This window comes from Bos javanicus, chromosome 18 (assembly GCF_032452875.1).
Source record: "Bos javanicus breed banteng chromosome 18, ARS-OSU_banteng_1.0, whole genome shotgun sequence".
NCBI classification, from domain to species: Eukaryota; Metazoa; Chordata; class Mammalia; order Artiodactyla; family Bovidae; genus Bos; species Bos javanicus.
This window is the reverse complement of record NC_083885.1, coordinates 38,253,374-38,265,568: the sequence shown is the minus strand read 5'-3', so window position 1 is coordinate 38,265,568 and position 12,195 is coordinate 38,253,374. Positions and strand designations below refer to the sequence as shown.

General features: G+C 46.8%; 1 protein-coding gene across 3 annotated transcripts in view; it reads right to left on the bottom strand.

Annotated features, from left to right (window-relative positions):
• Window positions 1-7,236, bottom strand: part of ZFHX3 (zinc finger homeobox 3) — a 251,101-nt gene extending 243,865 nt beyond the window's left edge. For 2 of the 3 annotated variants that reach the window (XM_061387768.1, XM_061387770.1), the window contains exon 1: window positions 7,147-7,236. The gene's annotated coding sequence lies outside the window, so the exon portion shown is untranslated. The remainder of the gene's footprint in view (window positions 1-7,146) is intronic. The other variant, XM_061387771.1, reaches the window with a different exon arrangement.
• Between the last annotated feature and the right edge of the window lie 4,959 nt (window positions 7,237-12,195).

The following is a 12,195-nucleotide window of genomic DNA, read 5'->3' as shown; positions in this document are numbered from 1 at the left end:
CTCAGAACAGCCCACACTCACCTCCAGAACGAATAGAGGCTGGTGTGCCAAGGCCTAACAGATGTTCTGATTCACATTTCTCTGTCACAAACCTCAAGGCCTCCATCTCTTGCTACAATGCTAATTCCATGGATTAATTTTTACCCCCCAAATCGTAGGTGGGATGCTATCTGATTTACTTCCCCAACCTCCCCAGCTCAGAACCTAAGTCTATCAATGACAATTTTTAAAAGATATAAAAAAATAAATAAATAAAAAGATATAAATGAGGAACCATTTAAAGAAGGGAAAAAAAAAAAAAACTGTAATAGAGAGCTTTCTTCAAATTTCAGTTACAAAGCCCAAGTTTTCAGAAAGCAAAAATAAAGACCTTGCCTTAAAACAGCTTTAAAACATTAGGTGAGGAGCTTCCTCTTAAAAAAAAAAAAATATATATATATATAAAATTTCTGAAAGGGCCAAGAGAATTTGCCATGCAAGACTTTTATACCCAGGGGGATTCTTACATTTGTGTTTCTAAACCTTGAAATCAAGAATTTTAATGAAAAGGCAGACAGATTCTTAAGGACAGCATCAAAATCAGGGTCTATATACATTACAGGAGAGAGGTGCTTTGTCTGCGCCCAGGAAAAAGAGGTGGGCTATTCTGCTCATGGGCCATCCCCACTGTCTGACCCATCCCTCTGCCTGCAGCCTGATGCAAACCGCTGAATTCTTGGAGGGGAAGCAGGTTGAAAGGAGAAGAAAGGAAAAAGGAAACGAGGGAGGAAAGAAAAGGGGGAGGGGGATGTGGCCTTTCTATGTATAAAATCATGGTTTAAAAAAAATTCTCAACACAGCCTCAGTTTCACAGTGCATACCAACAGCGCCCGCCATACGTGCATTAAAACAGTCCCTGAAGCACCAGGAGCACAGTAAAACAGAACCAGAATTTTTTTTTTTAATGAATCCAAATTGCATTTGGATTTGTGATTCCTTCCTATCAAGCGACCACTTCTTCGGGGCAGGATCCTAAGAGAGAAACAAAAGATGACCCTTTTCACACTTCCCCCGGATGATCCCAGAATCCCATTGTCTTATCTTTTCCTTTTAGTGCATTTTTTGTCCAAAATTTGTGGTAAGCTCACTTAAGAGCCCCAAGCTGAAATTTCACATCTCCTCCAAGTCAGCCGGTGTTTTTGAGAATCTGGATTTCTATTGAGGCCATTCCAATCGTCAGTAAGGCCTACGGTAAAATGCGCTTGCTTCATGCTGTTCCGTTTGTCTCTCTGCAGACAAATAGAAACTGTGAAATTTAAAGAATGGGTGGGAAAAAAAAAATCTAAAACAAAGAGGTTAAAAAAATAGGACAAATGTTTTTGCTTTTGTGTCTCCCTGGAGCAATTGTTTGGGGGAGTCTGCATTGACAATAACCATGAGAAGGCCATCTAAAGGCGATGCGCACACAAGGGGACTCCTTGCCTGCTGCCTTTGGTCTGGGAGAAAAAGCACCTTAGCTCCGTTCTCCAGGAACAAAAGGCCAGGGCCACGGAAGGGGGGAGAGGTTACTGGGGCTTTCACATGAAGCCAAGTGTCAATGCAGCTTCATTTTTCACCCGTCTTAGTTGGAAAGCAGCTCAGTGAACTTCCTAATGACTGCTTTTCCCTCTCTCCCTATTATTTCTAAAGCTAAAAGAACAAAACAATAATATTTTTTTTTAACCTAAAACCCATCATCCTATTAGAGGAACGCCTTGGGGGCCTACACACTCAGTTTTTCCTCCTTCCTCTCCTCACTCTATTTTTTTTTTCTTTTGGAGGAGGGGTTCCATTCCGATTGTAGATCACATGGAAATAAGAGACACTGGACACTGCGGTCATTTTCAGTAACACCAGAATGGCCTTTATGTCTACAAAAAGGCCGGGAACAGAAAAATAAACGCAAAAGGAGAAAAAAAAAACTGAACAGGGATAGAAGGTGGTGAGGGAGAGACTGTGGGGCAACGCCTGGAAACGTTTTCTTTTTTTCACAGCATGAAGTCCCTAAAGTCAGCTTCAGATTTGCAACTGAATCAAAGTCATCATTATGAGATTAGGGGGTTTTTTTTGGAGGGGGGAGTTGCTGCATGGAGATGTGGACAATAAGGATGTACTAAAGACATAGACAAGGTGTGTGTGTATGGGGGATCCTTCAAAGAAAGAAAGCTGAGGTGAATGACTACATGCCATGAAAATACCAGGGCAAGTGGATGTCGGAGTGTTTAACCAGATTGGAAGCTGGAAACATCTTCCCCAGCGGGCGAACCCTAGGACGAAGCAGTGACACGAAAGCCTCAGCCTTTGAACCCAGACCTGGCAGCTTAGAAATGTGTCCCCTCTTCCCCAGGCAGCCACAGGCTCTGGCTGAAATGCGAGGTGGGGGTAGGGATGTGAGGGCCCTGCGAAGAAGCACAATAAACAACTCAAATATGAACGGAAATGACATCAGCAAAGTGAAGGGCCTGTTTATTGCAGATCAAAACAAAACAAACTTCCAAACCTTTTGTGTACACAAGATAACTCTATAAAAAGCCCTCCTAAAATGTCACCAGGGTCGACATATCAGCATGCCAAGAAAACAGATGACAGTTACCGTGGGGGGGGGGGGGGTGCCATGGGAGGAGGCAGGGATGATAAAGGGAAGACGATGGGAGGGGATATAAAACCAGAAGGGGCCAAAAACCCAGCTGACTATTTCCCCCCTCTGCGGATCCTTAATATTTATTGGTGTTTATAATCTGAAAGCCATGCTCTGTGTTTCACTTAATACAAGGCCAGACAGTGCTGTCTAATGAGGCAGCATTACAATCAGCTTGTAATACTGAATTTTTAATGCTGCCAAGGATTCTGTTACATAATAATATGAAAAACAGAAGCTGAAAGTGGGTTCATGGTGACAGGACACTGGAGGTCCCAGGCAGGCAAGTGCCATGGGCCTGCCTTCTCTCCCCTCTGCCCATCCCCACCTCCAGATTTGCACGCTGGCCCTCCATCCCTATACTGGAGGTGGGTATGAAAACCAAGAGGATTTCTTAGGAAATCTACTTTTTAAATTATTATTACTCTCCTCCCTGATCCAAAGTCTTATTTTAAGAGTCTGAATTCTACCTTATCTGGGGTTAGAGGTCTCAAATTAAAAAAAAAAAAAATTGTGTGTGTGTCGGTGGGGGGGGGGGGGGGGGGAAGGTGTGAAGAGAAAAGGAACACAGGAGTGGGGGGGGATAGTTTATTTTAAGCAAACTGAACAATTTGAAAAAAAATCACAGAGGGAAAAAGAAATAAGATGCTGGGGGGCGGGGGAGAGATGAAGTCTGCCGACCATATTCACAGCCGCTGTACTCAGTTTACATGGGTGTAATTTAAAAGCATATATATACAGCCGCCGTTGCTTCTTTCTGTAATACCCCAAGACTGTAAATCTATAACCACTGCAATGATTTAGTGATTAAAAACATGATAACATATTGTGTAACTGCAAACCACAGAACCCCTGCCAACTCTCCTCTAAGATAAAGGAAAAAAATACAGAATATGTGTTGCTTGCAGCGATCTTCCTAAATCCAAAGATTTTAATAAAGGAAACTATACAATAGACAAATCGGGAAAGGGTGAGTGAATTCTGTGAAGCCAGCAAAGGAAGGCAGGGGGAAAAAAAGGCAGCTTTATGTGGGATTCTTTTCCTTGTACTAACAAATTACGACCTAAACATGCCTTTTCTTTTCTCTCTCTCTCTCTTTTTTTTAATAGTTTGTTGTAACTGGAATAACTGGTCCTGTGTGCTGTCTTGCATATTCAAAGCTGCTTTGTAATCGGATCTGGAGATCCAACCTTATTTGCCTGAACTCAATAGGGTTTTTTTTTTTTTTCCCTCCCCCTCCTCCCTTGTTTTGTTTTGGATTTGGTATTGTAGGTTTTCTGTTCTTGCTGGGAGCAGACATCTATGCAGGCAGAGGCTCTGGTGCCTTTAAGCTACAGAGCAAACACCTGAGAGGGGGAAGGCCCAATTTGTAACATGGCAGGAGGAGCCTAAAATATACACACACACAAAATAAAATCAAAGCAGCTGTAGGGGTTTTGGCCTCTGAGCAGCTGACCTGACCCCATTCTGTATATTCTTTTATTTCCCTGTTGCAGGATTCCTGCACCTTGGGTCAGATTCAAACTCAATGTGACCCTGAGGAGAAGGCAGTCACCAAGCCCTGGAAAACTGCTCCATATTTAATGGGGGGCGGGGGGGGGGGGAGTAGTGTAACTGCAATGCATTTAGACTCCCACAGTGTAGACACCCACACAGTACATAAACGTACACACACATTCGCACACACGTGCGTGCGTGCGCCCATGTGTCAGAACTGCCAGGTCTTGGGGCCAGTTCCCACACAGAGGCCCTGGACTCTTCTTGCAGCACCCCAGAATCTTCATGTCTACAATTCTACCCATAAACACACGCGTGCACAGACCAACCCTCCTCCAGAGACTCTGTATGTTTAAAAAGTCCACAGATCTGAATTGCCTCCTCTCTGGACCTGAGTAGGGCAGTTTATTCAGAGAAATCAATAGGAAAGAGCATTTGCAAATATTTATATAAGCCTTGTGCGTTTCAGCATTAAGTAATTAAAAACTAGAACTCAGGCAAGGGGGAAGGGAGGAGACACACAGACAGAGGAAGGCGGCTGGCCTACAGTGGGTTTTCCTGCCCACACCTCACCTCCCCAAACCGCAATCCTTTCAAAACTGACTCGGTGTACACTTTTTATGAAATCCTGCTCGTGCACCATTTGCTAGACTATTTCAAAATCATCTCCAAATATGGATTCACCTACCACCAAGCTTTCAAGCCTGACTGTAAGATAAGTGTCTGTATTCTCTCTCTCTCTCATATGCACACACACAGCAATCCTTACTTTTGACACTGCTTCAGTCTCTGGTGGAATACTCTCTCTTGGATTCTTCTCTCTAAATTCCTTGCACTAGTTAAAGATCTTTCACATTATAAGATAAGCAGAGGGCGGCCGAAGTGGTAATTCAATAAGTGAATTCCTATCCCCTCATTTCCCCCCCAATACTTTCCACTCCCAACCTATATAGGATACCAACACTTTGGGGGTTCAATACCGGAAACCCCCACATGTAAATAGATTCACCAAAAAAAAAAAAAAAAGTACAGTAAAATGAAGGAGTTCTAAAATGAGCCACAATCCAGTGGACTTCCTCTATATTATTCCGGAGAGCTGGCAGTAAATTCTGCTTGCACTGTTTCTAAATCTCCTCTAAGAAGCCAAGCAAGGCACTAGAGCACCCACGCTGCAGATACTGTAGAAATTTACAGTAAATGTAGGTACAAGATTGCAGCACGCTGCCCTATCGATTATGCAGATTGTGATCAATCTTCTCCCCCTCTCCCATTTCCCAAGCCTCTTTCCACAGACCTCCAATAAGTTGGTCTGGAACTAGCCATTCTCCCAAAGTAGGGAGAAAAAAAGTAATTTTTTAAAAAACATAATAAATCCTCAAGTGTCCCCACTGAAAGGGCTCGAGTCTCTTTTTTTTAATTTCAAAGTGAATTTATGTTCTGTAATTTGCATTACAGCCAAGCGATCACCGTATGTCATATTCTTCAAAGGTACTTAACAACCCCCCTTTTAAAAGTCACCAGAACTGGAGGCCAGAAAAAGGCAATCAGCCCCCTTCTTCCATATAGTCCTCAGATCAAGTTTCAATAATTGAGACCAATAAAAATTGTCATATTTACCTTGCTTCAAAGCAACAAGGGGGAAAAGTTGAGTGGGTGATTTTTTGCAAGCACTTGTAATCAAAGAATTTGCCACATTCGAAGGAACTGCACAACATTTTGCCAAAGTCAGAGTCTGAGCAACAGATTAATTTGCAAAGTAAAATGTATTTTTTAATAGCTCCACAAAAAGCCTACTGATTCCATACACAATTTAAATACCCGGCATAAAATACACTTAGCTCTACTCTCCAACAGATACGCAAAAACATGTACATGAAAATGCGTAATGTAAAAATCAGGAACGTGTTTTTTGCATCTAATGGGGAAAATACATGGAAAAGAGGAATGAAACAGGACGAGGAGTAAAAGTGGGGAACGGAACGTAAACAATCCCAGATTCGCGTGAGCAAAAAGAGAAAAGAAAGAGAAAAGGGGGAGTAAAAAAAAAACAAGCAGGGATCCTCTGATGTGTCTCAACTCAGCTCGGCAAGGAGAGGCCGGCCAGGCGACGTCTGGTCCCGGCCGGCGGCGCAGCCTCGAGCCCCCGGGAGCCCCTAGTGTCCAGGGCAGAGCCCCCTCAGGGCGTTCGCGGCGCTGCTAGTGGGGCAGGGCGGAGAGCGCGCAGGTAGAAGGTCGGGCGGCCACGTCGCCCCTTCGCCCTCTCTCGGACCCCAGGGCTCCGGTCTGGCGGCCGTGTCCCCGGCCAGTGGAGCACTGGCGCGGAAGGCGCCCGGCCAGCCGGCCGGCCGGCCAGCGGCGGCGGCGACGGCTCCCGGCCGGGTGCGCGCCCCGCGCGGCGGCTCAGCTCGGGGCTCCGGCGCCTCCCGGGGTGGGGCAAAGTTGGGGGCCGGGGGCGGCGGGGGCGGGGGCACTCGGCACCGCGAACCCCCCCCCACCCCGCCCCGCGCCGACCGCCGCCTTTGTCTCGGCGCCCGGACCCCGGCCGCCCTCCCGCCCTCAGCCCGCGCGCCCCGGCCGGCCCTGCCCGGAGGCGCCTCCAAAGTCGCCGCGCGGGCCTCGCCCCGGGCGCCTCCACCCTCTCGGGGGGTCGCCGGCAGCCGGCGGCGGCGGCGCGGGGGCCGGGGAGGAGGGGGCGGCCCGGGGCTCCGCGGCGGCGGCGGCGGGAGGAGGAGGAAGAAGAAGAGAAAGAGAAAGTTTGGCGCAGGGGGAAGGCGAGCGGGACGCAGCGAGCGAGCAGGGCGCGGGCGCGGGGAGCGCGGGCGGCGGCGGCCGGGCGCGGGAGCCGGGAGGGGGCAGGACGAGCCCCATGCAAAGCAGCCCCGGCGCCCCGAGGAGCCCCGCGTCCGGGCGGTGGCGGCGGGAGGAGGAGGAGGAGCAGGCGGCGGCGGCGGCGGCGGGAAAAAAAAAAAAAAGAGGGAAAAGTTGCCACTTACGCGGTTGCTTCTCCGGCGGCGGCGGCTGCAGCGGCGCTGCTGGCGGCGGCGGCGGCGGCGGCGGGAGCTGGCGGCGCTTTTAATCCCGAAAAGAGGCGCTCGGGCCGCGGAGCCCATCAAGGCAGCAGCGGCGGCTGGCGGGGGTCGGCTGCGGCGGAGGACGCGCTGCTGGCGGCGGCGGCGGCGGCGGCGGCGGAGCTGGAGCGCGCTCGGCGGAGCCCGGGGCGGGAGGCGGCCGCAGCCGGGGAGCCGGAGCCGCCGCCGCCGCTGCCGCCGAGCAGCATGGTTGGCGGGGAGTTTACAGCCCCCGGAGCGGGCAGGGGCCACGGAGGAGAAGCGGCGGCGGCGGCGGCAGCGGCTCTAGGCTGTAATTGGGATGCAAAGCAGGCGGTGGCGGCGGCGGCTGCGGCCGGGAGGAGGAGGAGGAGGCGGCGGCGGCGGCGGCGGCGGCTGCAGCGGTCGGAGGGGACGCGCTGGAAGTGGGAGCTGATGAGTGAAAAGAAAAAAAAGTCTTTGGATCTTTATTCTGCTAATTAGTTTCCTGCAAAAAATGGCTGTGATTAATTCAGTGCGCATGTGCTTCATTACCCAGGCACGACGGGAAGGGCTAATTAGCCACCTTCTGGATCAATAAGATTCAGCAAAAAAGAAAAGGGGGAGGTGGAGGGAGGCAGAGGGGAGGAAGGGAGGGAAAAAAAAAAAAAAAACAGGGGAAAGTGATGAGCAGGGCGAGGAGAGCAGGAAGAGAGGATGGGAGAAGAGCCCAGGAAGAGGGAGAGAGGCACCAAAAGTTTATGCATGTATTAAAAACACATACACACACACACACACACACACACACGACACACACGCGCGCGCGCGCGCGCACACACACACACACACACACACACACCGAGAAGTGAAATGCAGAGAACCAACAATAGGAACCTGGCTAAGATTTTTTTTCTTTCCTTTCTTTTTTCTCTCTTTTCTTTCGCTCTTGTTTTTTCTTCCCCCCTTTCCTTTTCTTTCTTTCATTTTTTGGCAAACGCAGAAATGTTTAAGTTAAATAGGAAGAGAGCATCCTCAAAGAGGAAGGGGGGGGGGGCATTAATGGAGTGGGACAGCTTAAAGCAAAGATTTAAGTGAAAGAACAGAGAAGGAGCAGAGACTTAGAATAGAAACCACTTTAAATTGCAAATCGGAGATTTTTTTTAAAGGAGGAAAATGACCTCCCCCCCCCCCACAATCAGAGGACAAATGGAGAAAATATGGAGAAAACTTTAACACGTACCATAGACTAGACAAAAAGATATAATATGTTAATTTTGTCTTCTGAAATAAGACGCAATCAATCTTCTCTGGTTCTTTAGAAGGAGGGGGAAGAGAGGAGTGATGATTAGAAGAAATAAAAGGGGGAAAGTGAATCAGAACTGAAAGGGGGTAACTTAAAGAAAGACTTGGAAACAAGTCCAACTTTCTACCTTTCTGGACTTAAGAGAAAAGTAAAATCAATTTTCTCGTGTAAAACCTGGAAAGCAGATGTTTTCAAAACACAGGAAGCTATTTTGCCATCAAAAGCAGGGATGTAATAAAGGCAGTGAAAAATAATTTCAGACTAAATTCATAAGAAAGAAAGCCAATATATTTAAATAGCGAGGAAAGGTCTAGAGTGTGTGTGTGTGTGGTGGTGTGGTGGTGTGGTGGTGTGGGGGGTGGGGGGTGGGAATTACATACTCTTTCCCTAAATGCCAAAAAAAAAAAAATCTTACAGCTACCTCCAAGAGTTTGGAGCAGAGTCTCAGAAGCCAAAGGGCTTGAAATGAGAGGATGGATTTCAGATAAAGACTAGGCGCGGTACATCCCACCAGAGCCCGAAGGAGATCCCTAGAATCAAAGACAGCATCCAGGGACCCTGCTACTGTACCGATTCCTAGTACATCAAAGCCTTCACTTAGGCGGGTGCATGATACCTCCAAAAAGCAAGCAAACAAACGCAGGAAGAACAGGAGTCTCTCTCTCTCTCTCCCCCTCTCTCTTTCTTTCCCTTTTTCTCTCCCCCCTTTTAAATCCTAGCCTTAGCGTCACTGCTACTGCAATAGATTTTTTTTTAAGGACAAGTATGCATTCATGCAAGTTCTAAATATAAACTAGTACCATTGAAATTACAATGTCTGAAATAAAATAAAATGCAATTTGCACTTTAAATGATCTGCAAACAAATGTAAAAACATTTATGTTTTTGAAGGCATTATTCATGAACCCTGTAACATCAGGTAGAGAACGCACACTAAAACTTATTTTTTTGTAGAAAAAAAATTTTTGTCCCAGCCTTGCTGTATTATTTATTTTAGAAGGAATTGGGGAATTAATCGGGAAATCTGTTTGATTAGAAGGGAATTCTTCATTTTGAGAGATTTCCCAATGCTCTTAAGAGCGTACAGCTTCTTAGTCAAGACTAGGAGGAGAAAACCGGTTTAGGATTTTGCAGGGTTACCTCATCTAATCCTTCTGAATTCACTCTGGGAATAATGCTGTTTTATTTAGAAAAAAAAATACATTTAGAGAAATCGGGGGTTTCCTCTCTATGAGCCAAATCTGGATTGCCATTCAAACTTTTCCTGGCTGCTTTCCATGCGGGACAGTAGATCAATAAAGCCAAGTCCAGCCTGGCTTGCTACAGGTTTCACCAGTCAGTGCTTGCAAAACCTTTGTCATTTTCTAAAAATAAAAAAGCTAAAAGTTATTGTAGAAGAAGGGGCTTTTTTTTGTCCTCTGCACAATGTGTCTTTTGTGAGGTTAATGCCATTCTGGGCTCTCGATAGCCCTGGACAATGGGAACTCTCCAGGAGTCTGCAAAGACTCTGGCTTTCTTCTTGCTTGATTTTTTTTCTAAAGGGAAGGATGAAACATTCCTACAGTCCAAACACAACTTCTACTTTGATTAAATAAATATTTATCTTTATTGTAGCCATTGTATATTTTTACCTTCAGTTTGTCCAGTTTCTGATTATTATTTTAAATTTTTCATTGGCAACAGTTAATCTTTTTTTTTTTCCCTTTCAGTCCAAAGTGCAGGTCAGTGTAAAATGTAGCTGACTGAAGGAAGACTGGTAAATTCTGAATTTTTCCATTATACATCAGGTAAGGAAAATTGTTCAGACCCTCAGGAGTATATTTGCTTCCTCTTTATCTGTCTTCACAAATCTTCATACATCTGTTTATTTTTTTAGGATGTATCAGAATTCAATTTCTCCTTGTAAATGTTGAAATCTCACTTAAATGCTATGTATTTGTTGTTTGTTTGTTTGTTTTTAAATGTAAGTAGTACTAGAAGCGAACTTGTAGCTTGTTTCTTATACAAAACGGCATGGAAGAAATCAGTCTCTCCAGTGGTACAGACGATTTGAGGGAAATTCTGGATATAAATGTATTTTGTGTTGCAGTATAGGAAAATGTCAGCTTAATCTGGTAAATACTTATGCTAATTTCACTGAGTGAATTCGTTATAAGGAGGAGAGGTACCAAGCTCGTATCACTGAATAATGCTTAGGCGATAATCCAGCATCTATATGGATTACTTTATGTACAGAATGAAAAAAGGAACCAAGAAATTCAGAATCTAAATCCTTCATTTAGCTGGCAAGGGGACAGAAAATTTTAGACCAATCTGTTTTTAAACAATTTACAGTAGGAAGGGAAAGTGGAAAGTGGGCTAAATATTGCATTGATGTGTATATTTCCCTGCCTCTCGCTCAAGTGCATGGTTGTATATATAAACACAAAGATATCTGCATACATGAGTACATAAATATACATTTGGATGACTTCAGATGTCTGTGCATCCCTGTGTGTGCATAAGTACATGTGCACACAGATATATAAGATGTACACAAATGTAGGTAGTGGAGAGGGGTGTGCTTTTGGGCTGGGGGGTTCCATTTCCAGATCTGTCTGAAGCTCCTTTTCTTGCAACTATAATATAGAAATGTCGGTTTAATGCTGAAGATGTGGATGGTAAATTTGATTAAGAATCTGCTCCCCTGCAATTTTCAGAGTCTGGGGTTGCAATGTGAGCAGCTGTTATTTGGTCACATTGGGCTCAAAGATGCGATGGGCCAAAGATGCGATGGGCCAGTCTTTTTTAAGGGGAAAGGGAGGGGAACGGGAATCTTAGAAGATTTCACTCCCAGAGAGCCTAGCTCTGGGCCCTGGGTTCTCTGCTGTTGGGGGACTGGGGACACAAAAACAAAAAAGGGAGGAGGAAGAAAAAAAGAAAACCTCATGTGGAGGCATGGGAGGTTGAAAGGACGCTTCTCCGTACAACTCCAGAGCTAGATCTAAGAGAAGGGTTTCAGGGTAAAGAATGTGCGGTCCCTTTTTGAATGTGTATTGTTATTCTAAGTCTATTGTATGTACGTGTTACTGTCCTTTCATTTGCCACGACAACATATGGATTCCATAAATGCAGACATGCCGAAGTGCATCTGTCTGGGTAGTTAACACGATCCAAACATCCCTCTTCGTTCCGCTAACTCCGGCTCTTCCTCCAGCTCTCAGGCAGCGCTCCGGGCCGACCGGCCTGTGCCCCAGCCTTACAGCGCCCCGCAGTCTTGCCCTTTTGTGGTCTCCTGGTGGGATCCAAGGTGCCGCGCGGAGGAGGCGGGCTGCTCGGCAGTGCCGAGGTCAGAGGCGCCACTGCTGCCGGCCCCTGAGCGCATGGGGAGGAAAGGGTTAAGCTGCCCGAGCCTCGGGAAGGGGCTGCGCTCATTCCGGAGCGAGGTGCAGCCACCAGCAGCTGTGATTTAGGGGTCAAGTCCGAGATCACCTTTCTCCTGCCTCTGGAAATGGCAGAAGATGAGGTAGGAAGGGAGAGACAGGAGAGAGAGACAGCCTGGAGCGGCACTTGGCGCTCCAGCCATCCGTTCCCTCCCCCCACCCTGCAGCCTACCTCCTGACCCCTAGACAAATCGAACGGTTCCCCCTTTCTCCTAAGGGTGCAGGGCGAGGTGCCTCTGAGCATCTAGAACGGCTCCACCCTCAAGTCTGTCCTGCGGTTAAAACCACCGT